Below are 26,122 nucleotides of genomic sequence, written 5' to 3' on the forward strand. Positions count from 1 at the left end.
GAGGAGAAATTGTATGTGCTGTAATACTCCAAATAGGATCAGTCGCTCTTTTCTCCACCTTCAAGTTCGCCAGGTCCATATAAATATCTTAGAGTAACATTACCTAAATTATGGTTGCTTTGAATATTCATGGTATTGTATTGGTATAATCTTTTTGTACATTAATATGTTTCATGAAAGTTGTTCGAGTAATTTCATTATTTAATGCATTTATCACACTTGGTAATCTTACAACCCATTCACGAGATCCCATATCTTTCTGAACTATTTCCTTTGCATATTGATATCCAAATAACCGCTCAGCATCTTTTCGATTAAATCGTTCAACAATTGCCTGATCAAGATGTATTGCATTATGTTCTCGTCTAATTTTAACATTATGTTGTTTTCATCAGAGATGATACTACACCAAGAAATTCTATGCCAGGATTAACCTGTAATAGTTGTGACCATCGCAAGGGTCCTCGTTGATAAATTCGTTCAAAAGCAGATACAAATTCAGCAGCTGTTTTAGTTGAAAGTGGTTCTGCTTCTTTATACCTCCTTGCAACTTCAACGACAGTTACCGCTTATTTGTATGTGCGTGATTGACGTCTACCAATTTTGATAGTATTCTGATGTAAAAATAAGATATCGGCCTGAGGAACTTCATTAGGAGTGCTGACATCAAAATGTGTATAGTGAATTCGTTAAGGTGGTGGTAGTTAAATGTGCTATATTGCCTGTCGTGCTAAGCACGCTGCAGCAACAGAACGTGTAACATTTCTGCATCAGCGAGTTTACTAACCACTGCTCTACCTTTCCAATATCCTCTTTGGCTATAATAAATGTTTCCATTATTTCAATAATTGGTTGATTAATTATCGGCTCCGAATAATAATTTACCTTTCATCGCAGATTTTATTCCCAATCTAGCTAATTTTTCTTTAAAAGATATATCTTTTATGGAATTTAATGCATGAATTAATTCCACGTCTGCAATATGTCTTTTTTGTAAATCATTGGTTTTATACGCAACATCATGAATATGACACGCTTTATCAATTTTATGTATTGGATATTCACCAGATCTTGGCTGATTTTGGTGATCAAGTCGAATATAAAGTCGACTTCCAGGACCGCAGTAAATTATATCCTGGAAGATATTTTTCTCCTGGGTATTTAGCCCAAGGACTTCCTGGTAATTTTCCTAATAAAGTAGCGATATCGCCACCGATTTTACTGGTAGAAATAAATATATATTTTTTGTGCCACATTTTTCATATTTACCTGTAAGTGCGTGTCTTTTATTTTTTGTTATTATTACTGTCAATCCACTTTAGCAGGACACAATTTGACATAGATTTTGAAAATGATCATTCTTAGTACATGTCACCATATGCGATGTGGAGTTTGAGAAGGATGCTAAAGTATGTCTGCATTTTGTAAAAAGAACATAATACTGAGAATTTCCAATATTTCTTACTATTTGAAAGTAGTCGTTTATATTAAGAAATATACGTTAGCTTTAGCGTCCTCAAACAAAAGCTAAAGGTAGTCGTGTGCTCTTCGGCCAAGCAATGACACAAAATATTTCAAATTGTGTGAGCTGTGCTCTTGATGGCAATTAAGTGACTAAAGTAAGTGATACAGCACTGGGTCCGTTAGAGTTTTTCCATTACTTTTTGGCAATTGAGCCTCCTGAACCAAAAGACCTATCCGATACGTGGACAAGCTGATAAAGTCCGGGCATTTACAGACTTTATACTTATATTCTAGTTATATCTTACCTCGTTCCATTACACATATATCCCCGGTTTCTTATGTAAGCTTTCAAGACGTTTTAGTATTTACTACATCAGATAGACAATATCCCACTTATGTATCATTTCCAACATTTTCAGCATTCGGTCCCATCTGGCGCACACTTTCCCACTCATCCATCACAACAAACTTCAGAAAAGGAAGCCTTCCTTACAGTTTGCATGAATGTGTGAGAATGTAATTTATCTTGTTCATTGAATCTCTCTTTAAAAATATGAACAAGCAAAAATTATGTTAAATAGTAGGTTTGGATGCTCTACATCGAACACAATAGAGATTCATATTATTTATTATATTTCTACAACATGGATGTCATTGATTACTCAGCGACACGAAAACATGATCCAGTCAAACATATTTCAGCATTACCGGATTATATTAGAATGATAATAATAGGTCCATCTGGGTCCGGTAAAACGCAATTATTACTTAATTTCATAATGAGATGGTTAAAGTGTGAAAAGTTATATTTAGTTGCACCATCAGTTGATGATCAGAGATGCTACGATGTACATAAAGAATTTAATGAAAATGCAAAATTGTTAAAAGAAGATGGTGATGACATTATTAATTGTATAAATGATATTGATGAAACACCATCCGTAGATGAATTAGACGGATTTATTAATAATCTCGTAGTATACGACGACGTAATGCTGGACAAACAAACAAATCCAGCAAGAATATTTTTTTCGAGGTAGGCATAACAATACTGAAGTGATTTATGTTACTCAGAGATATACACAAATACCTAAAGTGATCAGAGATAACTGTAATATTTTAGTTGTGCTTAATAAAGCTGATACACATACTCTGCGAAATATTCATCAGACTTGGTGTAGCGGGGATATGAACATGATTAAGTTCTTTTCAAAAGCACAATCTGCTCCACACGGATTTATAACAATAAATGTCACGATCTTAGAACCAGATATCGTATAAGTCTTGATAACATATTTGGTTGATTTAATAATGATTTAATTATAGCAGCAGAGAGAGTGCAACCTCAGTGGAACGTTCGGTGGGTAAACGACAACACACATACCAATTTAGAAAAACATAAACGACAAAGACAAAATAACAAAAAAACTAAACCAATTAGAGAAACTCTCGGTAAAGTTAGAGGCTTTGGTTTAGCGTTAGTGACTTTATTTTTTTATTTCGTAAGAAGCTTTTCTTTAAAGCAAATGACGTTTTTTGCAAAGGTCTGTTCACCCTCTATGCTGCTCATACAGACATACATACATACATACATACATACATACATACGTGCGTCCGTGCGTGCGTCCGTGCGTGTGTGCGTGCGTGCGTTCGCACGTACATTCGTACATACATACATACATGCATGCATGCATACGTACGTACGTAAGTACGTGCGTGCGTGCGTGTTACTCGAGTAGAATTTTCCATGTTGGGGTTAACAAGTAAGGTACCCATTCAACACACTTGTTTCTCGTGTTTTGGCAAATTAGATGTTATAACAAAACGGCTAGAGCAATACCAACCTCTAGCAATGACAGTGGTTATGGTGACACCCTCGAGTTCCTCCGAAATGACATCGCGGGCACTCGTGGCTTGTGTGGCACCATTGTGCATTGTGGCAGCGACACATGGTGTGGTGACAGTAGGGAGAATAATTATGATGATGACATCTCATCCAATGACAATCACGATCATGGTGACAATTTTTGTCTGCGAACAAGGCAGCTAGAAAAACCCAAAACATTAACATATTGATATCAAGCAGCTTAGGTCTTACGCTAAAAAACATAAACAAGGCTACGGAAAATAGCATACGTGTAGTACGAAATATTTCCTTAATTACTTTTATCTTTAAAAAAAAATATGTCTCATTTCCCAAGAACCATGATTGATACTAAAAGACCGTGGATGGGCTATCAATACGCCCCATCCCTGCTAACGGATACACAAGTTCACGCATCAGCTGACTCCAGCAGAACCACGTTTGAACAGTCGTTTCAAAATTGGGTTTCTTGTGGGAATATCTCACTTAAATATCTCTGTTTTACTGTCGATGAAGAGTTACAACTCTGTAAGGAACTAATATTTTCAAAGAAAACGTTTTTCAAAAAGAAAATGCAATAATAATAAGTAAATGTACCTCTTGTATCGAACGAAGTAGAAGTGTTTTTCACAAAAGGAAGTAAAGTAGGAGAGAAAGGACGAAGCAGTGGACTGAATACAAACAGAGTTAATGTGATATATATATATATATATATATATATATATATATATATATATATATATATATATATATATATATATATATACACATACATACTCAGTATCTGCAGTAGAAGTAATAGTATTATTAGTTGTAGTAGAAATAAGTAGCACTGCAGTAGTTAATAGTAGTAACAGTAGTTCCTGCAGTAGCAGTGTTAGTAGTAGAGGTAGTAGTAGTAGTGATGGTGGTAGTAGACAAAATGGTAGGAATAGTAGCAGCAAATGTAGAAGGAAAGTAGTAGTGTTAGTAGTTGCGGTGGTGTTGATGAGGGTAACGAAAAATACGAAGAAAATAGTCTTAGCCTTCTAGGTCTTGTGTGTGTGTGTGAGAGAGAGAGAGAGAGAGAGAGAGGATTAACTTACCAAACAGACAAATCAGTAGAACGACAGCGAAAGTTACTTTCATCTTATTCTCTTCGATTTTAGTCTTCTGATGTCTTTGTGGATTAAGTGTAGCTATACGAATCTGAACTGACACATGCAATATTTTGTATTTATACTATGAAAGTACATTTCGTGATGTCCCACTTTTTGTCATTGGTTTATAGCTGACTGAAGGACTATTCCCATTAATAATTTTGGTAGTGCTAAGGAAATATCAGGACAACACGTTCTTGCTAATCAAACTGTCAACTGAAATCATATGCGTGACATTTAATGATAAAGCTTTGCAGCATTATGTTTTATTTGAATTTGAGGTCAGTGATTAACATATTTTATTAACGTGCCAGATTCATTTTCTCTTTGGGAAATGTGAAGCATAGAATTACCATGTGTATTTTTTGGATGTTTGAAATACAATATAATCTTTTAATATATTGTTTTCTTTTTAATATAATTATTTCTATTTTAATAATATAAGCAATGCAATATAGTCTGAAAATACAATTAAGTGATTTACATTTTTATCATGGAGATTATGACCTCTTAAGAATTTCAACAAACCAATCAAATAATTATATTGTTACCATACTCTAAAACCAAAATGACTTGCAGATAAAAGTAACTAATTTTTTGCCAGGCGGTGAATCTTTGGAAGGCCTTGAAACTTCTTACTAGAATAATGACCTTGCTCGACAGATTTGTTTACGTCAATTGACTAACGAGTGTTTAAAGTGCATATTCAAATTGAAATACATTTCAAGGTCATTTGATGAATCTCGTGAACGAATGCAGTTTTCATTACAATTTGTTTATTGCAGTAAACAGTGTTCGATGATTATAATGCGGTTCATGATAGCGATATAAGCAACCGCGTTATAACCGAGGAAGCCTTTATAATGAGGTATCCTACCCTTTAGGTTTGGTCATTTTTAGTGTATATAAACAAAATTGTGTGAAATTACATTATAATCGATTCTCTTGGTTGTGACACTTTATAATTCTTTGGGAGATTAGAAACGAAGATTGCATTAGAGACTTGTAAATCCTACGAGAAGGGTCACACACTTATTCGGTGCTTCGGATGCAACAGAAAAGTCCATACCAGACCGTAGTTATAACAATAAAATATTTAACCGACTCGATACGATCCATTATCATGCCTGCTTTAGGAGGAGTGTCTCTATTAGCATTAGTACTGTGTATCTCGATAGTGCTTATGCAACTTTTGACCATGATTGTACATTATAAGTTTCATTTGTAAGCAACATATTTCGTGGCTAACTTTTTTCCATCATTGTAGAGATTACCTTAAGATAATGATAATTTGTGTCAACAACGTGTTTATTTGAATTTGAGTTCCGGACATTGGTTTTCCCCTTGGATATTATATGGTCCCCCGATTTATGTCAGTTTGGTTACTAGAATTTAAGTAAAACGACCTGACCTTGATTAAGAATCTAATGTAAATTTCCGTTGATAATTATCCACATGCTCGTCAGTCTATTGTGCCTTAGTTTTTCATACGATTGTTTACATCAAACATTATTCATTTCCATCTCAATATTAATTTTTTGGAAATAATTTTACTTGTGTTTATTTATAATTTGAGACTAATTATTTATTCAAATTATTCATTTATAATTACAAAGTGCCTATTAACATTTTGACTAGAACATTATATTGAAATTATTGAAGACTCATTCAAGGATATTTTGCATTATATCAGTGTGATAAATCAAGACTACTGGTATATCGGCACATTCGAGACTATTTGTACATTAGCACATTCAAAATTGAATTAATTCGGACCACTACTGGAATCCGTTTGAAACACTATAGTTTTGTACATGTGATAGAACTTGTATGATAATATGGGATTTAATTTACAGTACTGTAAGTTCCTCATAAATTTTCATTTTATAAATTACACAATTAAATTAGTTGTCGAATCATAAATAACCTGAAGGTTTTGCTTTTTCTGTTACTGAGTGTTAGACCACAAAGTCGTAGCGAGAAATTGGAAGCCGTTTCGGGATATTAGTTTCTTTAAAATATTTCAGAAGAAGAAAAAAAAATTTTATATTGATTTTGTTTTAGAATTTTCATTGTCCATGGTAAAGATTTTATTTTCACTCATTTAAGAAATGTATGTGAAACTAATAAGCTTACACAATTTTATCTGAAGTGGAAAACTTTGTTTTAAATCCATCCTAGGAAGGGTTAAAGGTTTTGACAATGAATGTGTTGCTTGAGCGAAATAATCTATCTGAAGTGGTGGAAAATATTTATGGATTAAAGTTCTTTGGGTTTCGTTTGTATGTATCTGGTTATGATAGGAAAATAACAGAATTACAGTTTAAAAAACTAGATGGAATTAAAGGTAAATAAATGCTTCAGATAACAAAAGAATTGATAAAAACATTCAAAAAGATTACATAGAGGCAGATCAAAAAGAGAGAAATACAAATACAAAGAGAGAAGAGAGACAGAAAAAAAGACAAGAGAAGAGAGGCAGATGCAGATGCGTAGAGAGAAAGACGAAACAGAAATGCAAATGCAGAAAGAAGAAAGAAGAATGAGAAATGCAATTGAAATTTAAAGAAATAGAACGGGCAAGCGTAGCACACACCCCGATCCTTACATATAAGGGCAGATTTTATATTATCAGAAATACGAGGTTAGTACCACATTTTAAAGAAAAAGAAGTAGAACAATGCTGCCTTAACACTGAGAAAAGTGTTTATAACTTGAAATGGCCAATAGAGTTTTGGACTCTGTTATTAAAAAGTCTACTTACTGGTAAAGCTCGTGAGGTGTACACTTCAATGTCGCTACAACAAAGGTGCTAATAATGATATGGTAAAGGAATGTATCTTAAAGAGTTTTGAATTGCTACCTGAGGCATATCGACAAAGGTTTAGGAACTGTAGAAAATAATCTGGACAAACCTACTTTGAATTTGCAAGGGACAACTAGGGATAACTGTTTGATATGTGGTGCTAATCCTATAAGGCTGATCAAGATTACGATACTCATTCAACGCATATTAGTTGAAGAGTTCAAGATTTGCATCCATAGTGACGTAAAGACCTACCTTGATGAGCAGAAGGTGAACATTTTGGAAACTGCTGCTCGTACAGATAATGATTATTCCTTGGCTCACAAAGTTTATTTTGTCAATACGCCTTTGACTCAGCATCATTTTGGCAAAGTTCATCCAAAATACTTGCAAATCTCAATCTGGCACAATTTATAGAATCAAAGTTTTAATTAGACGGAGAAGAAAGTCTTATCTCGTCCTACGTACACTTATTATAAGAATAAAGTAACGTTATTTATGATTGCCACATGATGAAAGATAAGGAACAGAATTAAGACATGGTTATTTCGAATGATTTTATTGCAAAGAGGTCAATATCAAGGCCATGCATTAAAAGCAATATATTGCTTGGGTCAAACAAGCCCAGTATAATTTTATTATGGAGAAGGATGAACCACTCACGTCGAAAGGTTCTTTATCAATTATTGTCACTCAACCTTGCTAATCCCTATTTCTTTTAGTCCCATATATTTTTAGTGTCATTAAGAGTTGATTCCCTTGATTGCAGCTACTTATAACAGCAATACAATATATGCGAATTTGTGGACAACTCCAACATGATCTGAGGCATAGTATGATATCCGCATAAATCTCGGATATGTGTATAGTCATTAGACAGCAGGTTACTATACACAACGTGTTTATGGTAAAGTTTGGGATGTTGGATAGTATATTTATGGCAAAGATTGGGATGTTGGATAGTATATTTAGATTGTTGGTCACTACATGTGTTGATAGTAAGTGTGGGGTATTAATCACTGCACACGGTGTTTTGGATTGTATATGTGAAGTATTGGAAAATATATGACTGGATGTTGCCCACTACACTTAGATGTAATGAAAAGTATGACATAATAGAACAATTTCATTCCAGAGCGGACCGACGCATACTGCTACACTGTTACAAACACTCATTAAAAATAGCGTACTAATGTCAATTTCATGTTAAAGGCGATACAAAATTCACAGTTTGACATAATTGACAGTTTAACATGGGGATTCTGTTAGAGATAAATAATAGACAGTTTAACATGGGGATTATGTTTGATGCTAAGTCGCACCTTACTACGTGCTAGTAGTTCATGTGATTAGATTTTTGCTAATTGTTGAAGCGTGCTTTAAAATTAAATAGAATGGAAACAGAGACATAGTGCCTTCATAAGCAAATTTTATTTCTCACTTTATTCATGTTTTGAAAAACATATTCAGAGTCTTAAACTTTAGAGCGTTAGTTTACTCTTGACTTGTACATTTAATTCTTGACACTGTATCCTCTCGCTCTGAAAAAAAATACATAATTAATAGGTAAGACAACTGGAATTTCAGCCACATTGATCATCCATCCATCCATCCATACACGCACGCACGCACACACACACATACACACACACACACACACACACACACACACACACACACACATACATACATACATACATACATACACACATACATACATAGAGCATGCAAACTATATCAGTAACTTATATGACAAATTCAAGAGTTCCAATTGGCTATCAACAAGGATTTATTTTAAAACAGTATGATTTTCCCTTGACTCTGGTATGCTATAATTTGCTTCGGTAATTACACATATTGCCGTGGGCATTATTCCAACTTTTTGACATTTATGACACCACGTCATATCTCGAGGACAACACGAAAGGAAAACAGGTCCGTATCGAGAAGTCAATACTAGATTACAAATTTGTAGGAACTAGGACCCTTTTCACGCTTGCAGCTTAGCGTAGTCATTTTCTGTGGTGATCTTGGGACATTTTTCGTTTCACTTGTACAAGCTTGATTGATTTTGTGGGTCATTCTAGTCTTGCCTATTTTATGGCACCCCATGTATATGGTCTAGATTAAATTCAGGTCGGTCTAACTTGAAAGTGTGAAAAAGCTTATAATTGTTTTGTTTCGCTTTGTTGTTGTTGTTGTTGTTTTAGTATGCCATCGGGTTTATTTAAGAATACTTCTTCGGTGTAAAAGTCTGTCCTAAAATAACACATTCTGTTTTTTTATGTGAAATGTGAAGTGGTCTTGTGGAAGTCAAGGGAAAGAACATTTCCAATTTGAACTGAGACATCAAGACGTTTTTATTTTGAATGGCCTAATCTAGGTCTACCAGAAACAGGAAACTCCTGGACCATATGCAAATGTCAAAAGAGCCCAAATTTTTCGACATACGATGACGGTATAAACTCCAAGCATCCAATTGCAAAACAGTAAGATGCAGTTGGTGCAAATACCACTTCAATTAATGTGTTAACACAGTATTTTAGTTTGCAACACTGCTGTTTAAAAAAACAAAATAAAAGTACACAAATCGCACCACAAGATATGGATGAAAAAAATATCATTTTGAATATTTGGGAGATATAAAAAGCATGCTCATTACGTAAGAGAATAAAAGTTTTTGAGGAAATCCTGATGTAGCATATACTTCCAATCAATAGATGCCTTTCCGAGACAACTGAAATCTGATACGATGATTTCATTCATTATTCTACGGGGTGGAAATTGAAATAGACAAACACGAGATATAGTATGATAATAGCATTTTGTATTTTTAGTGAGGTAGGTTAAAGACTTCTCCCCTCCACAGTGGCTTTGTCCTCATATCACACTTGCATGGTGCACGCGTGAGAATTACCCACAGTCATCCCTGCAAGACGAAAGTTATGTGTGGAAAAAGACCTCAGCCAAGATCAATAATCAACAAAACCGCTATTATCATGCTACTCAGTACACGTCTCTGATATTTCCCGTCGAAGTGACAAATACAAGTACAATATACGACCACGTGACAAATACAAGTACAATAAACGTCCACGCTGTATGGCACGAGTTCATACATGATTTCCGTCAAAACTCGTGGCCACAATCTTTGGACAAGAATGTACCCCATAACATTGGAAATATATTACAGACGCAATCTTTGAACATGAATGTAGCTTCCAGTGCAAATGTGCTCGCAGACCGATCCAAATTTGTGTATATACTTAAGGTTAGCTCTTTGTATTATTTGCTAGTATAGCGGTGACTGACTGCTATACAAGAATGTACTAAATTCTGATTTTCGCGTTCCTTTCTCAAATAGAAAAAAAAGCTTAATCAAGATTTCTTGTCCTCATGCAAGAGTCAGCAAAGTTGATACTTGCCAATGTGTAAGCTACTCAAATTATTGCCTCGCCGAAGTGCTAACAATATTTGTGAGACCTAAAACATTATTATTCCACGGCTATGTATGTATACCATTATACGGGGCCATTTATTGATATGTACATAATAAGTCATGGTAAAGTATTTCAAAATGGCACAACTTTCACATTCGCTTATTATATGGATGGTACCCGCGTATGTCTTTTTCATCAGCGTCATTACTTAAACAATGAATACTTTCATTTAGTTGCAAAGCGTGCATAGTGGCATAGCTGGTTACAGTGTTATTCGTTTGATCAGAAAATTGACTTTAAGACTCACACTCGCGGAAAATAACTTTTTTCCTAATAACTAACAGTGGCGTCACTCGGGTTGGTGTCACCCAGTTCGGTAGCTCATGGTGTCACCCCCATGGTCCTCCTTCCGTAACAGACCATACAGAATCCTTAGTAATGTCATTTTGGTGTCACCCCCTCTGATGGTGTCACCCGGTGCAGTCCGCATCCCCCTCGCGACGCCACTGCTGTGCCTGCTAGTCATGTATTTAACTATGATCGGTTATCCGCTTATGAAATCCGACTAGATCGAGCAGTGTGTGCTCTGTAAAATTTGAAGTTTTTCATTTTGGTGTCACCCTTCTGAGATGGTGTCACCCGATGCGGTCCGCACCCCCCGCACCCCCCTAGCGACGCCACTAATGACTGATGAAACGTCGAAACCGAATTGGTTGTATATGAATACGAAAGTCAATCTGATGATGTACGGTCATGTCAAGTAAAGGTATGAGGGACGCATGGCAAATTGCGTAACTTCAACCATCTACCAGTTTTGTCGCCATAGAATTTTAGCGTGTCACCTCACAGTAACACAACCTGACATTGTCTGTTTCTTTAAACGAAATTGACGCTCAAAAGTCAACTGCTGTTTGTATTGGCGATTGCATTTTTTCTTTCTGTATCTGGTTGTATTTTGAGACATTATTTAGCGCAAAATAATAATCGGAATAGTTCGATGAGAGCAGCTAAGTATAAAAGAGGCGCATTGAGTAACGATGCTCGCAGCAGTAGAAAAAATGAACCACCGATGATGTTATTTTTTATTAAATGGTCTGTTAAAAGGAATGACAGTGAGAAATAAATTCCGTGCATTTTTCATTGCCTTATGATATCAAGTTCCATTTCTTATTTATATTCTACTCTTCTATGATTTCAAATATAATGGCACCCAGGGAAACAGGATCATAACATGAATAAGGTTAATCACTCCCATACATTAAAGTTATGAAATCAGCACTGAATCCAGTTTAATAAATGTAATATTCATTTATATCATTGTTCATTTGTTTTCATTTCATGACTTATGTTAACACCAGGCTTCAAATTATCGTCAGTAGTCGGGATTTAGAATAAACCTACTCCGTAGACTATAGCACACTCTAACAAAAAATATCGGTTGCAGCAGTTGTCGAAGAAATATTTATTAAACAAAAGGATTATTGTACATATTGTTTACTTTTAGTGCACAAAATGTGTATACAATCTTTGTTTAAATGAAAAAATGAACCATATAATCGAAGTTTTGAATATATATATATATATATATATATATATATATATATATATATATATATATATATATATATATATATATATATATAGTAACTTATCAACTCTGCGTGTTTGGATATCGATGGTGTAAAGTTAACTTGGCATTTGATTTTGATTCTTACTTATGCAATGGTACCGCTCCTTTGACTTAAGTGGCTAGTGCATCAACCTCGAATGCTGGATGTCGCGGGTTCGAACTCCGTCCGAGACATACTAAAGACATAAAGATGGTACTAGCAGCTGCCACGCTTGGCACTTGCCTCCCCCACCCCCGACTACACTTCTAAACATGTTTGGCCTACATTCGTTAAACGTAATACCTGATCACTACATGTTCGCCCTCCCCCCTAAAATAATTCTTGAGGCGCCCCTGTTTCTACATGCTGTCGTTTACTGTTAGGCATACTGTATGCAAATGCAGAGTTTTAGATGTATCTCTTTGGAGTCGGTTTCATAGGGATGTGCTGGCCATACTATCTATAATCCACGAAAATAGGCTCCACGCCTGAAAAAAAATTGACATTTTAATAGTGGATTTTCTTTATTAAAAGCGATTCTGGATAAGAATAAAATGCTTATATTGGGAAGAGAATTGGACCTCTTTTATTTATACGAGTTTCATGGGAGTCTGATTGGAGCCAAAATCAGCCGTTATCGAACCTAGTCCTTTCTTCGAACATTGTTCAGCCAAAATGAGCTCAAGTGACCCATCACGGCAAAGCATTACACCAATTCGAATACCACAAGACTTTTTATGTTTGTATCCAATAGTGTCAAATGTCTTGGATGGCTTGTAAAATTTCCTCGGTAGTTTTTGCTTCATCGATTTTAGCAATAGCCTCTGAAATTGTATCCACTGTTTGTGCTGCTTCTCTTCTGCCTGGTTGTAGTCAATTTCACAGATATAGTGGATATTTGTGTCTATGGAAGGCATCGTTATTAGCACTAAAAACATGTCTCTAATTGATTTACCCTTGGTGATCTTTATTACATGCACTTGCTGTTTCATTGCCGAGGTTGTCATCATCAAAATCGTTACTATCATTGCATCATTCATGTGTATTGAACGTTAAAACTTTATTTTTCTTGCACACTATCAAATAAAGCCTTTACTGTTTCTTTTCTTCTCAAAATGTTTGCCAAGCTCAGCTCTTTGCTGCTCTAAGATATTTCCTAAGTTAATTCATGTATCAATATGTTCCGTCAATGTGTTCGAAAACGCATATATCTTATTTGCCTCTTTGATAAATCTATATGATGCATTCAAACGAAACATCGATTTTTAGTAACGTTGCTAACGTTCTATTCATCTGTAAACATAATACCGCAACGAGAGCTCTCCATAAATTCTTTCAAAACACTATACGCATCGATCTGTGAATTTTACTCCATTATATCATGGCAATGCTTCAGTACAAAAATATTGTCCTGTTTCACACTTTCTGCCAGAATAAAATACCCCTGCTACAGAAAAATATTCTCCGAGCAGAAAATTCCCCCACTGTGTACTGGCAATCAGTAATTATATAGCTGTCTCACAGCACAGCAAATTTGGTAGTATGGTTGTAGTCAGTAATAAAAGCCTGACAGAAAACTTTATCATGCAGATCATTATCGCATAGTAGTATAGAAATGGAGATTTTGTTGGTTACTGACATAGGTCGCCGACTTCTATCACCAATGGCAGTTCTCTTGTTTGGTTCCACATGGGCCGCTTTCTTTTTCATTGATTATAATTGGTGGCCTGCGCATGCACCATTGATTTTAATAGTCATGGGGGATACAAAGCTCTGACGTATGAAAATAACATTTAAATGAAGAACCGGTTTGAACCGAAAAATACGAAATCCCCTTTTCCATACTACTGACTGAAGAGCAGAAGGTGTTTCAAAATTACAAAGACCACGTGGTAAAAAAAAAGGCCAAATCCAAAACTTACGGTTGTACTAAGAAGACCCATGAGAAAAAAGTTTGATCTAAAGAAACCCAAAGGGTTCAGCACGACTGGACCAGACAGCGCATAAGAATCAGTCGGCATGAAAACTGAGGTAAAAACCGCTTAAAATAATACCAGAAGAGGTCTACGAGAAACCGCCACTTATATTTATTACGACAAAGCTCGAGAGGCGATTTTTAATAATCCGATACATATCGCTGTTATCAGCTCTTCCGACTTAGAAACTATGTTGTGGAAACCTGTCTAAAAAAAGGAAATACAAATATATCGAAATAGACTGGCCCAACATGGTATTTAAGGAGTTGAGTTTACGGGAAAGCGAAAAGCCAGCGGGTAGAGTTGCGAAGTTTTTAAAACTGCCACCTAAATATGTAAAGTCAGAGACATTGGCAATGCCGTTTTAATTTGGAAAAATTATATTGATGAACACCTCAAACACGAAGACCCTCCATGATTTCGTTGGTGACCACGAGCCGGCACTCCGTTTCGTCAATTCAAATGAATCTCCGCAATATATGGTTAACATTAGACAGTCGTCGTTGAGAACACTTTTAGTTTGGCCATAAGATATTCTCAAAAATAAGCAAATTCTGCATTCAGGATCTTGAGGGTCTGGACACTATATCGCGTCTTACACTGTCAGAATTACGGCAGTTACGAAACCAGAGATTCCACAACCGTAGCTGCTCAAGGTTACATACTGTTTGGGTTTTCATCCATTGTGGAGCCCGGTGATTTTATATCGATTACTCCCGCGCCACCAGTATATTTCCCATATCATAATGGTTGGTTGGTACACATTCGTTTAACAAATTTTTGGCCAGGTCGTGAACATTGTAGATATCAGAGGGAAGACCTTAAGAATAGAACTGTACATCGACCCGATACGGAAATATAATAAATATCGTACGCGGATGTATAATACCAGTGCATGTTGTCAAATTGTAAAATCCTGCTAATATGACATATTAAGGAAATGACCTTGGTGATGTTGTCCATGGAGTATTTACATGTGCACCAAAGGTGGTTGCGGCCTGCCCCTCTAGCGCAGCACCAATCGCTAAACAAGCTGCAATGCGAGTGGTTAATAGTATCCAATACTTTCATGGGGATATGTTTAAAAAAATTGTGATTTCAGGCGGTTAATTGATCTGCGATCTAATACGACGATTAGTGACTCGAGCACTACCAAAGGCAGTTTCACTACCGTCAACGGCAATTCCAGCCCCAGCTATTAAATTTATCAATGAAGCCGCTAAGCAAAGCTTAGATGAATCAGCAATTGCAAATATGGTAAAGGGGAGTGGATAAAGGTGGTCTCGCAAAAGGTATTAGACGAAACCAATAATACATAATGGCAAAATGTCAGTGCTACACGATACCTGTGTGTGACATGGGTGCATCTGTGATGGTAGATCACAGCACCAAAGACTCTCTGTATTATTCATTTCCGGCGAGTAACCGCAGGCCATTAAAAATTTGATCACAAATGCAGGATACGTCTCATTATCATCTCGCATGTGCGTCCTTTTTAGAAATTGAGAGGAAAATTATACAGGACATCAAGAACAGTTACAGTGCCGATGAGAAGGTTGGATTCGTTATCGTGGCATTGTTTGACAGTGCACCTTATTCCATTGATGGGAATGAGATTGAACCAAATCTTACTAACGCTAATATTTCTGCGACGATTGCCGGACTCTGCAAATACAGTGATAATTATACAAGATCTGCTGGTTTGTGTATAATCTCTTAAAAAGACTCATCCGATGCTACAGATCATAAACTGTATATTATTGGGGAACTCTAAATCATACAAATACCGCAGACATAGAAATACAAGATCTAGTCACTGATACCCACCCGAAATTTACCCTTGAACATTTTCAGCATCGACAAATTCATGGAGGCTCAATAATGTTTTAGAGTGTGATTCATCTAAGTGACATATACTGTTTTTGATGAGATATTCGCAAGGCTATTTTCGGAACCAATCACACAGTCATGTTAACCCGTTAGGGTAGTACTGGCGATGCAATTGGACGCGATGGAGATACAGATACTGGTAAAGTTTAGTTGTCATCATTAACACTGTGAATGACTGCGTTAATCCCTTCACTGACCAAATAATCACGTTTGATGTCATGTATGCAGTCTGGAACCTCGTCAGTGTTATCTTTTCTCTGTTAAACCACTCTTTTATATGCTAATCACGGTTCTGGGACTTTTTCCGTAACATATAAGTACCAAACATGGCCTCAGCGTACCAAAACGCGTTAAATGGCGTTTCAATCTACACCTCGGTCTGATGATCAAGCATGGCAGTTGTTTCTGTGATTAAACGGCAATCTGGAATCAATTGAAGAATGTTTGCCTAACTTTGTTGACAATGAAGTCGCACATGCAAATCACAAGCTGTGGTCGTACATAGACAGGCACAAAAAATTTGACACGGGTCTGCGAACTTCCCTGCACGACTTTTGTATGTAGATCCACATTCATTACTTTTCGTTGGAACACATATAGCTGTTGCAGATATGGAATTAGTAGTTTTGAAGTAAACAACATTTATAAACCTCTCAACTTGATCTGCATCGTAATAATCATTTTCTCAAAATACTCTGTCATCATATTAAAATTTACCATCAAATTTTTAAATAGGGTCGGGTCTCTTTATTTAAATTGTAGCGAAAAGGCGGATATAGGACAGCTAGACCATGTTTTTCCCAGGTGAATACCAATGTTCTCATCTCAGATCCAAGTAAACGTGTTTACCTTCAAATAATAATAAACTTAATATATAATCTAAAATCAAAGACAAATATTAGCTATGTAATATGTTATTTATAAATTGACAAGACAGGTATGGACAAAGGTCAATCACAAAATACAAATTAAATATACATAGAATATATCTATCCACATAGGCCAACACGTAATACAAATTTAATATTTATATATACACAACTACGTGAACGGATACTTAATCGTCTTTGGTGTTTCCTGCTTAAGATTAGATTTATGATTACATATAAGTGATGGATTCTGACCGAGTTGATGAAGCTGTAGTAATTTCGTTCCACTTTGTGACGAATATCTGCTCCTAAGTAGTGTTGCCAGACCCTCGTATGCGTTCAAATATTATCTAAGCGAAGGTAAGATGGAAATAAACTGTCGGAATCATCCTGGCGTACCACCACCAGCTTGAGGCAAACTTGGAGTCATAATCATAACACGATAAAACGCCAGACAAAATGATATACCACCGTTAGGCGTGAAATCACACAAAAACTGTTTCTACAGCCATGAAGTGAGATTCACCCTGGTTACATTTCCAAGTGAATGTTTGAAACCAACATTGACTCATCTAAGAAGAGAATGATCTCAACTGTTATTGAACAAGGATCAACTTATCCATGTAACAGTTCTTGGACAAAAATTATCGTTAGATGCAAAGAGTACTGGCATAATCGGTCTGCTTTTAAATCAACGCAGTGCCAAATCCCAGTAACGCAGAGTTGCTGGAGACTTAACTATTACCCCGGAAGATATTTTCTGTTATTGTATGATGGTTGTACAAGTGAACAAAAGAGGTAGTTGGAAGTGTGTAGACGAATTGCACCTGAACAAGGTCAGCCTATTGAGCTATTGTGACAATATTTATTTTCCAGGATGACAATATTAATAGAACTATGACAGACCCTAAAAACTACCGACACGAGACAAAAATAGAAGTGGATCTGCAAGTGCAATATCATCTCGCCAAGAGAAACGCGCTACTCGTGAACTACAAACGTATGTGCGTAGTCAAAAACATTTTTGTGTAATCGCCGCGTCCTTTGCGTGGTGGGAATCAGGAGCACGTTAGCTACAATTGGCACACCAATCAGAATTTTGTTGTTGGAGAATGGCACAAGTAACGGGTGTGACTGCAGTGCTAGTAAAATAATCACGTCACGGCTATATTTTCAAATACGGGTCTTTTCAGAACTTATCGCGACGACACAAAGCAGTCTCAATACAGTTACCAAGCTGTAATCGATATCAATCGAGGATAAAACGATTACTATGGATGTGTCCGACACTTAATTAGCTGAAATAGGGAACCACCGCAAATCCGAGAACAGATGTGGAACAGGGACTTAGTGATTTCCAGACAGTAAAAGTCGAGTGTTTTCTTTTAAACACATATAAAGTACATAATGCCAGGAGAATAAGTAAGCCTTCCGCAGCAGAATATATTGTGGAAATACGACATGGTTCCTTTCCCGCGAAAAAAGTCCAAGAAATTTATGCAATCAGCTCTACTAGATTAAATCATACATGGAATGTTCTTAAATATTGCGCAGCTGTAAAAAAAATATGGTTCAATCAGTAAGATCTACAGCCCATACTTGATAGTATTAACTCATAAAAGAAACATATAATATCGAATAAAGAGCTTTGCAGCCCATAACTTAGAATATTCAGTCAGTGATGTTTGGATTCGACGAAATGCCACTTAAATACCAGATCTTTATAAAAGAATATCAGAAATAGAAGTTAATTTTTAGAGCCGTTAAATAATCCCGTTAATACTTGCAACGATTTCACCAGTATGCGGACAATGTATTGTAAATCTCATAGAGTATTTTTTGAAAACAGCGATATATAAAATAAAGCCAAATGATGACAGAAAACACTGTTAAAATTCGGCAATTATAATAGCCAGTTCACAAACCGATTGCTGTACCCAGTTGGTGTATGTAATAGTGACAATACAAGCATTGATGCAAATCATGTATGTACTCAGGCCGCACTTGTCCTGGTTGTATGTGCTTATGTACTGTACTTGTACTTGCCACATCGACGGCCAATCTTAGATACGTGTACTAAGTAAAATCATATGAGTGCTTTTGCTGCTCACTAACCGAGGTTGAAGTCTTCTACCCCACATAGCTTTCCTCATGCGGAGACACCCGTGGGTAACGTGTTGGCATGTACACGTTATACGAGGCTGAAGTCATGGAGGAGAGTGGAAGGCTTTAACCTAAATTAGTAAAATAATACAAAATCGCTATTATCCCACTATTCGAGGAATGTCGTTGAACACAAGGGCGCAACATTAAAGTTTAAAGTCCTTCCCTAGATCGATAGAAAATGTATGATGTCTTTGTATATGATTATAATTCTTACATGATCGTAATTCTAATTAGTATCTTTCAACCACCCCACCCCGAAAAATAACATAGAAGCACTCTTGATTGTTGACATTAGGATAAGGTCACTAGGCTTTAAATATACATTCTTCAGCGTTAGTAACAGGTACCATCCACTTAACAAAATTAACACATTCGCCAACTGTCCATTTTTACCTACTATCGTCTGTTACCCGAATGTATCAGCCCAAGGTGGGGTTAAGAGAAATAAGCAAGATACCCATCCAACACACTTTTTCCCCACGTTTCACTTTTGGCAAATTACACTGGACAACAAATTTTTACAAAAGTCATGTTACTGAAATAAAATTAGTCAATTCTTATCAATTTTTATGTGCTGAACACGAATATGACAGTCAAATTGCAAAATTGGCTCTAGTTTTTTTGTAATCTGCAAGAAATTAATGTTTACATAACGAAATGCATTCCAATAGTAAAAGGTCAACTGTAATAGCCTACCTATAAAAAATCAAGTCATTGACTACATCTTAGATTTCTTCGCCTGTCTCTTGTACAGCTGTTCGGGAGCATCTCTGAGGAGTGTCCAGCAGTAGTCAGCCAGCATTGTTGTGGACCATTTTCCCTGGTATCTTTGTTCCATTGTTGCGATATCTTGATGAAAACGTTCGCCGTGTTCATCACTAACAATACCACAGTTGCTAGGAAAGAAATCCAAATGGGAATGAAGGAAGTGAATCTTTAGAGACATATTGCAGCCAAGTTTCTTATACTTCATCAACATGTCTTCTACTAGTTCCTTATAGTTTTCTGCCCTAACATTTCCGAGGAAGTTTGTAGAAACTAGGCGAAAAGCATTCCATGCTTGTTTCGCGTCACCTTCCAGCAAGTTGTTGAACCGGTCATCTTTGAAAAGCTCTCGAATCTGAGGACCCACAAAAACTCCCTCTTTAATCTTTGCTTCGCTGAGTCGAGGGAATTTTTCATGCAGGTATCGGAATGCTGGCAAAGTCCGGTCAATGGCTTTCACGAAGTTCTTCATCAAACCTAGTTTGATGTGAAGGGGTGGTAGCAAGATTTTCTGAGCCTCAACCAGAGCTGGGTGTTGGATATTCTTCTCTCCAATGGCTACATTCTGCCTGTGAATCCATTCCTTCCTCATGTAGTGCATTTCCCTTGCTCGGCTATCCCACTCGCATAAGAAACACATGTATTTTGTATATCCTTGCTGCAGTCCCATTAAAAGGGCAACTACCTTCAAATCACCACAGAGGTGCCAGCTGTACTTGTTATACTCAATGGAATTCAGTAGCTGCCTTAAGTTATCGTATGTCTCTTTCATGTGGACAGCATACGCTACTGGAATAGATGGAAGAATGTTTCCATTGTGCAAAAGCACAGCCTTGAGACTCAGTTTCGAAGAGTCCACAAATAGTCTCCATTCTTGTGGGTCATGAGTGATTTTTAAAGCATTCATGAGGCCCTCAATATCGGAACAGAATATCAGATTACTTTCCTTTCTGAAGAAAGGCTCCAATTGCTGGTGGCGCTTTCGATATGCAGTAATTGTGACATCTTCTTCTAGAAGATTCCATTGTTGGAGTCTTGATCCTAGCAATTCTGCCTTGTTCTTTGATAAGTCCAAATCACGAATCAGGTCATTTAGTTCTTCCTGTGTTATTCTGTGTGGGGTTGATGATGCACCACAGTGAAAATCTGGATCACTGCATGCTGATGGACCAGGAGAAGAACAGGTCGACTCACCTTTGTCTTCGTCAGATGAATCAAGAGAATATTCTGCTGGAGGTTCTGGAATAGGAAGTCCCTCACCATGTGGAACTGGTCTCAATGCAGACGGAATGTTTGGGTAGACTATTCTCGACTTCTTTCGCTTCGTTATTCCGCCGGAAAGAGGAGGAACCAAGCAGAAGTAACAGTCATTTAGGTGGTTGCTTGGCTCTCTCCACACCATTGGGACTGCAAACGGCATTGATGACCTTTTGCAATTCAACCACTGTGAAAGCTGTGTTGTACATGTAGCACAGCATATATGCGGAGCCCAAGGCTTGTCTTGGTCACCAACCTTGCATCCGAAGTAAAGATGATATGCCTTCTTCACTTGAGAATTGATACTTTTCTTCTGGTTGGCAAATGTCACTTCCCCACAAATATAGCAAAAATTGTCCGCGGTATTAACACACTTTCGAGGCATTACTGTTCTTTATTGTACGTAAATGGATAAAATAATAAGTTTTATGGAACAGTAGCTTGAACTGTCTCGCACAACGTCTAAAATATTTTAAATGCTGAACCTATCTGATTGGGCTTTATATAGTACACTGCTTACGTCAGCTTCAGCAGCCGCCTGGCATTAGTATAATAGGCCTACACATGTATAGTACACTGCTGACGTCAACTTACTTCAGCAGCCGCATGGCATTAGTATTGCATTGCATCAGAAAATGATGCAATCAACTGTGGATGATGTGAGCATGATGGTATTATGCAATGTTACATCATTATTCCGGATGTTGCTGCAGTCCTGGAGAAATTTACACAGTGAAACATAGAAAATGAGGTACATGAATATCTTCAAAACGAGAGCCAATACAAATTTTTCACGGTTATATTCGTGTTCGGCACACCAAAATACTACAGATTAGGGCCTTTTCAAGTCAGTAATGATTTCACTGTTGACCAGTGTTACAGATGTTGTCACAAAAGAGCTAGAACAATACCAACCTCTAGCAATGGCAGTAGTTATGGTGACACCCTCGAGTTCCTCCAAAATGGCATGGCGGACAATTGTGGCTTGAGTGGCACCAGTGTGCCATGTGGCAGCGACAAATGCCGTGGTGAAAAATGTGGTGGTCACAGTACGGTATATAATTATGATTATGACATCTCATCCAATGACAATCATAATCATGAAGACAATTTTCGTCCGCAAACGTGGAAGCTAGAAAAATCAAAACATTAACATAATGTTATCCTGCAGTTAAGGTCTTACGCCAAACAATATAAACATGTCTATTAAAAATAGTAACCATGTAGTACGATCTATTGTTTTAGTTACTTTTAACTTCAGAAATAACCTGTTTAGTTACACTCCTATACGGAAGTAATCTTTTCAAAGAAATTATCTTAGATAAAGAAAATACAATCATAATAAGTAAATGTACCGTATTAGTATTAGGGATAGTAGTAATAATGGTAGTAGAGGTGGTACAAATAGTAACAGCAGGTGTAGAAGGAGGGAGTAGTGTAAGTGGTTGCGGTGGTGGTGGTGGTAGTGATGTTAGTCACAAAAAAAAACGAAGAGTAATAGCTTTCTTGGTCTTCCAAGAGATGATGATGGTGATATTCTTTTATTCCTCCATTTTCTGAAGATTTTAAGACAAAGTATAGAAATGCAATGAAATACATAGAATCACAAAAATAATGGATTCGTTACTTATGAAGTCCTCTGAATTATTTCCAACAGCAAACTAATAAATAAATTAACATCATTACTAAACTATATATATATATATATATATATATATATATATATATATATATATATATATATATATATATATATATATATGACAGAACATTTTAAAATGTATCCTCACAACAAAAATAGTTAGTTTCCTAATCGCGTTTCAATCCAGTACAAGTATTTCTTTCCTTATATTATGCTTGAGTTCTCTATTGAATCGAATATAAAATATCCTTTATTTTAATGAAATACTTGGTAGATAGTCTGATCACATTTATCCATGCCTCAAGTTCTAAACGTTCTGACATGTCATTTAAACCACCAACTAGTATAATTAGTATAACATCATCGATCTGATCACAGAAATCATGGTAAATCACTGGAAGCATATACGAAAATAGACTTTCCTTCAAGTGGTTTCTGTCGTCTAAGGTTAAGGCACAATTCATCGAGAGAGAGAGAGAGAGAAAGAGAGAGAGAGAGAGAGAGAGAGCGAGAGAGAGAGAGAAGGGAAGGATTAACGTACCAAACAGACAAATCAGTAGAACGACAGCAGAAGTTGCTTTCATCTTCTTTCCTTCGATTCTACTCTTCTGATGACTTACCGCAGCTATAGGGTTTTGAACTGGCACATATCATAATATATCTTCTATTTATATGACAGTGCATTTCGTGATGTGATTTTTTTTTTGCAATCCTAAGGCAATGTCAGGAAATAAAGTTTTTGAGAACAAAAATGTCATTGGAAATCAGATGCGTGATATCAAATGAACAAGCTTTGCATAATTTTGTCTTATTTGAATTATAATTCATTGATTAATTACACTGTCAGATTCATTGTTTTCTCCTTGAGAAATGTGAAGCACAAAATTACCATTTGTTCCTTTGACATTTGAAATACAATTATTATATAAACTGTTAATAATATAAGCAAGGCGATGTCGTTTGAATACAGAATTCAGTGATTAACATTTTTCATCAAGCAAGGTATGACTTCTTGAGAAATTTAAATTGTCCAATGAAGCCATTGTATCGTTGGCATATTTTCAAACCAAATGGCTTGCAGATAAAAGTAATTAAGTTTGTGTCAAGCAATGCATCTTCGAAAGGCGGGAAACTTTTCTGGCATCTTACATTATCTTAATAGTGACTATCTACTTTACACGAAACCTTGCTAGAAAAATTTTCTTGCTCAACACATTTGATTAGGGTAATTGACTGACGAGTATTTTAAGTGCATATTCAAATGAAATACCTTTCAAGATCATTAGCTGAGTCTCGTGAATTTTTGCGGTTTTTCTTATAATCTGTTTGTTGCAGTATACAGTGATCCCTCTTACGCGGCCCATAAAAGCGATATACCTGAATCTGCTATAACCGAGAGACCTTATTTAAAGTATCCTCCTCTTTATGTTTGGTCATTAATAGTGTGACCCGGGACTTGCGTCGTGTGCTAATGTGCGTGGTTGTTGTCAAATCGAGGTTAAGGTCATTGTTGTGAATTCATCCTGTTGACAGATTGGCTATAACGCACATGGCATAATCTTTAGCAGTTGCAAAGGACTTACTTGTTACCTGAATATAATTTTGCGTTAGTTCAATGGAAATTGCAATGACATTTATGACAATTGCCATTATTTTGCATATGTTTATTTTCTGTTTACATTATTGATATGGTATATCAGTTTCGTTTATTGAGAAATACATGTATACAGGTTGGTGTTGATTATTAGATTATCTGACCACCACATATAAGAGGGTTTTATTGATCACTGCGTGAGGTGTTGTTGACTTAATGAGACAGCTTTGACTTCTTTATCTAATATACCACTATGCTTTAAAACCCCACTCATAAAAGTTTACAGCGCTCTAACGCCCGAGTGAAAGTTGCAGAAAGCGAGGTGATAGTACTGTTTACATATTTGTTTTGGGGTTATATAAGTAACACCATTATGCGGTTATTATATGTATAAGCTTGCGCTTGATATTTTAAGGCGTGCGAGACGGTTTCTATTTAGAATTTGTCAGCATATTTTGATAAAGTAATTTTGTAGTGATATTAATATCTTCTTTGAAGGGGCTCGCTCATGCGGTTTGGTATACAGAGTACGGTCACCAAGCCCAAGGTTCAAGTAGGTGCTTCAGCACTGTTTGGTGGTTCCCAGGGTACTCCGCCAGCAGCCAACGCAACCCCCACCCCGTCCACTTCCGTCGTAGTACTTAAGATCCCTTTCTTTTCGGGTGATGACCCAACACAAAAAGGTGACGTCACATATTACGAAAGGAGATTCGAGGTAAAATGTCTTATACCTGAATATCCCCCAACGATCATGACACAGGCTGTCAGACGGTCTCTGCGGGGCAAGGCGAGACATACCGTTATAGCGTTAGGCGAGAAAGCATCGATTGACGCCATATTAAGGCGCCTAGATACTGCCTTTGGAGATATGTCGACTCAAGGCATGATTATGCAAGAGTTTTTCAACTCTTTCCAGAGAGAAGGGGAATCTGTGACTTCCTTTGGTTGCAGGCTGGAGACCCTTCTCCAAACGAAGCGGGCCACATCAAAGAAGAGGATAAGGATGGCCTCCTCAGACAGAAGTTTTTGTCTTCACTGAGGAGTGAACTCCTCAAGAGCCACACTCGCCAAAAGTTCGACTCAGTCACTATTTATGACGAGTTACTTCGAGAATTTAGGATGGTCGACAAGCAGCTGAACTTGCCGAAGGACGCTAACCCAATTCTCCACAAGAAAGTACACCACCAGCCCGTGGTAGAAAGCGGCCACGAGCGATGCAAGATGGAGAAAGATTTCAACTTAAGAATCCAACAAACTGAGGAGAAACTAGGATTTCAAATCGACGCCCTTGCTAAACAGCTGCAAGAACAATCGCTACTCCTCAGAGAACTGTCTGGAACTAACAAAAGGAGGGATGACAGTAACAGACAAGCCCAAAATTACAGCGATGCCAGCCGACGCCACTATGGCAATAGGGACCACCATTACCGAGGAAATCGGGGGAACGGTTACAGAGTTAACGGTAACCGAGGGCGTGGTTATGGTGGGGGAGAGCAGAATTTAAAAGAGTGACCGCCTCTGTAGATGGCCATACGGGGGCTGGTGACAAACCTAAAGGCCAGAATACGCTATTTCAGCGCTTGGTTGGTTCTTCCAACACTAGTATTGTTTATCTAAACAATGTTCCAGTTACTACCCTT

The 26,122-nt window shown here is 36.8% G+C and overlaps 1 long non-coding RNA gene across 1 annotated transcript; it reads right to left on the minus strand.

Moving 5' to 3' along the window:
* Positions 1 to 8,685: 8,685 nt before the first annotated feature.
* LOC149804398 (uncharacterized) lies at positions 8,686 to 23,530 on the minus strand. The gene is made up of 3 exons (XR_016413892.1): positions 23,430 to 23,530; positions 22,162 to 22,378; positions 8,686 to 8,814 (listed from the first exon to the last, which is right to left on the minus strand). It is a non-coding gene; the product is annotated as an uncharacterized LOC149804398 (long non-coding RNA).
* Between the last annotated feature and the right edge of the window lie 2,592 nt (positions 23,531 to 26,122).

The sequence above is a fragment of the Sinohyriopsis cumingii genome, chromosome 2 (assembly GCF_028554795.1).
Source record: "Sinohyriopsis cumingii isolate HCF-2022 chromosome 2, ASM2855479v2, whole genome shotgun sequence".
Lineage (NCBI taxonomy): Eukaryota > Metazoa > Mollusca > Bivalvia > Unionida > Unionidae > Sinohyriopsis > Sinohyriopsis cumingii.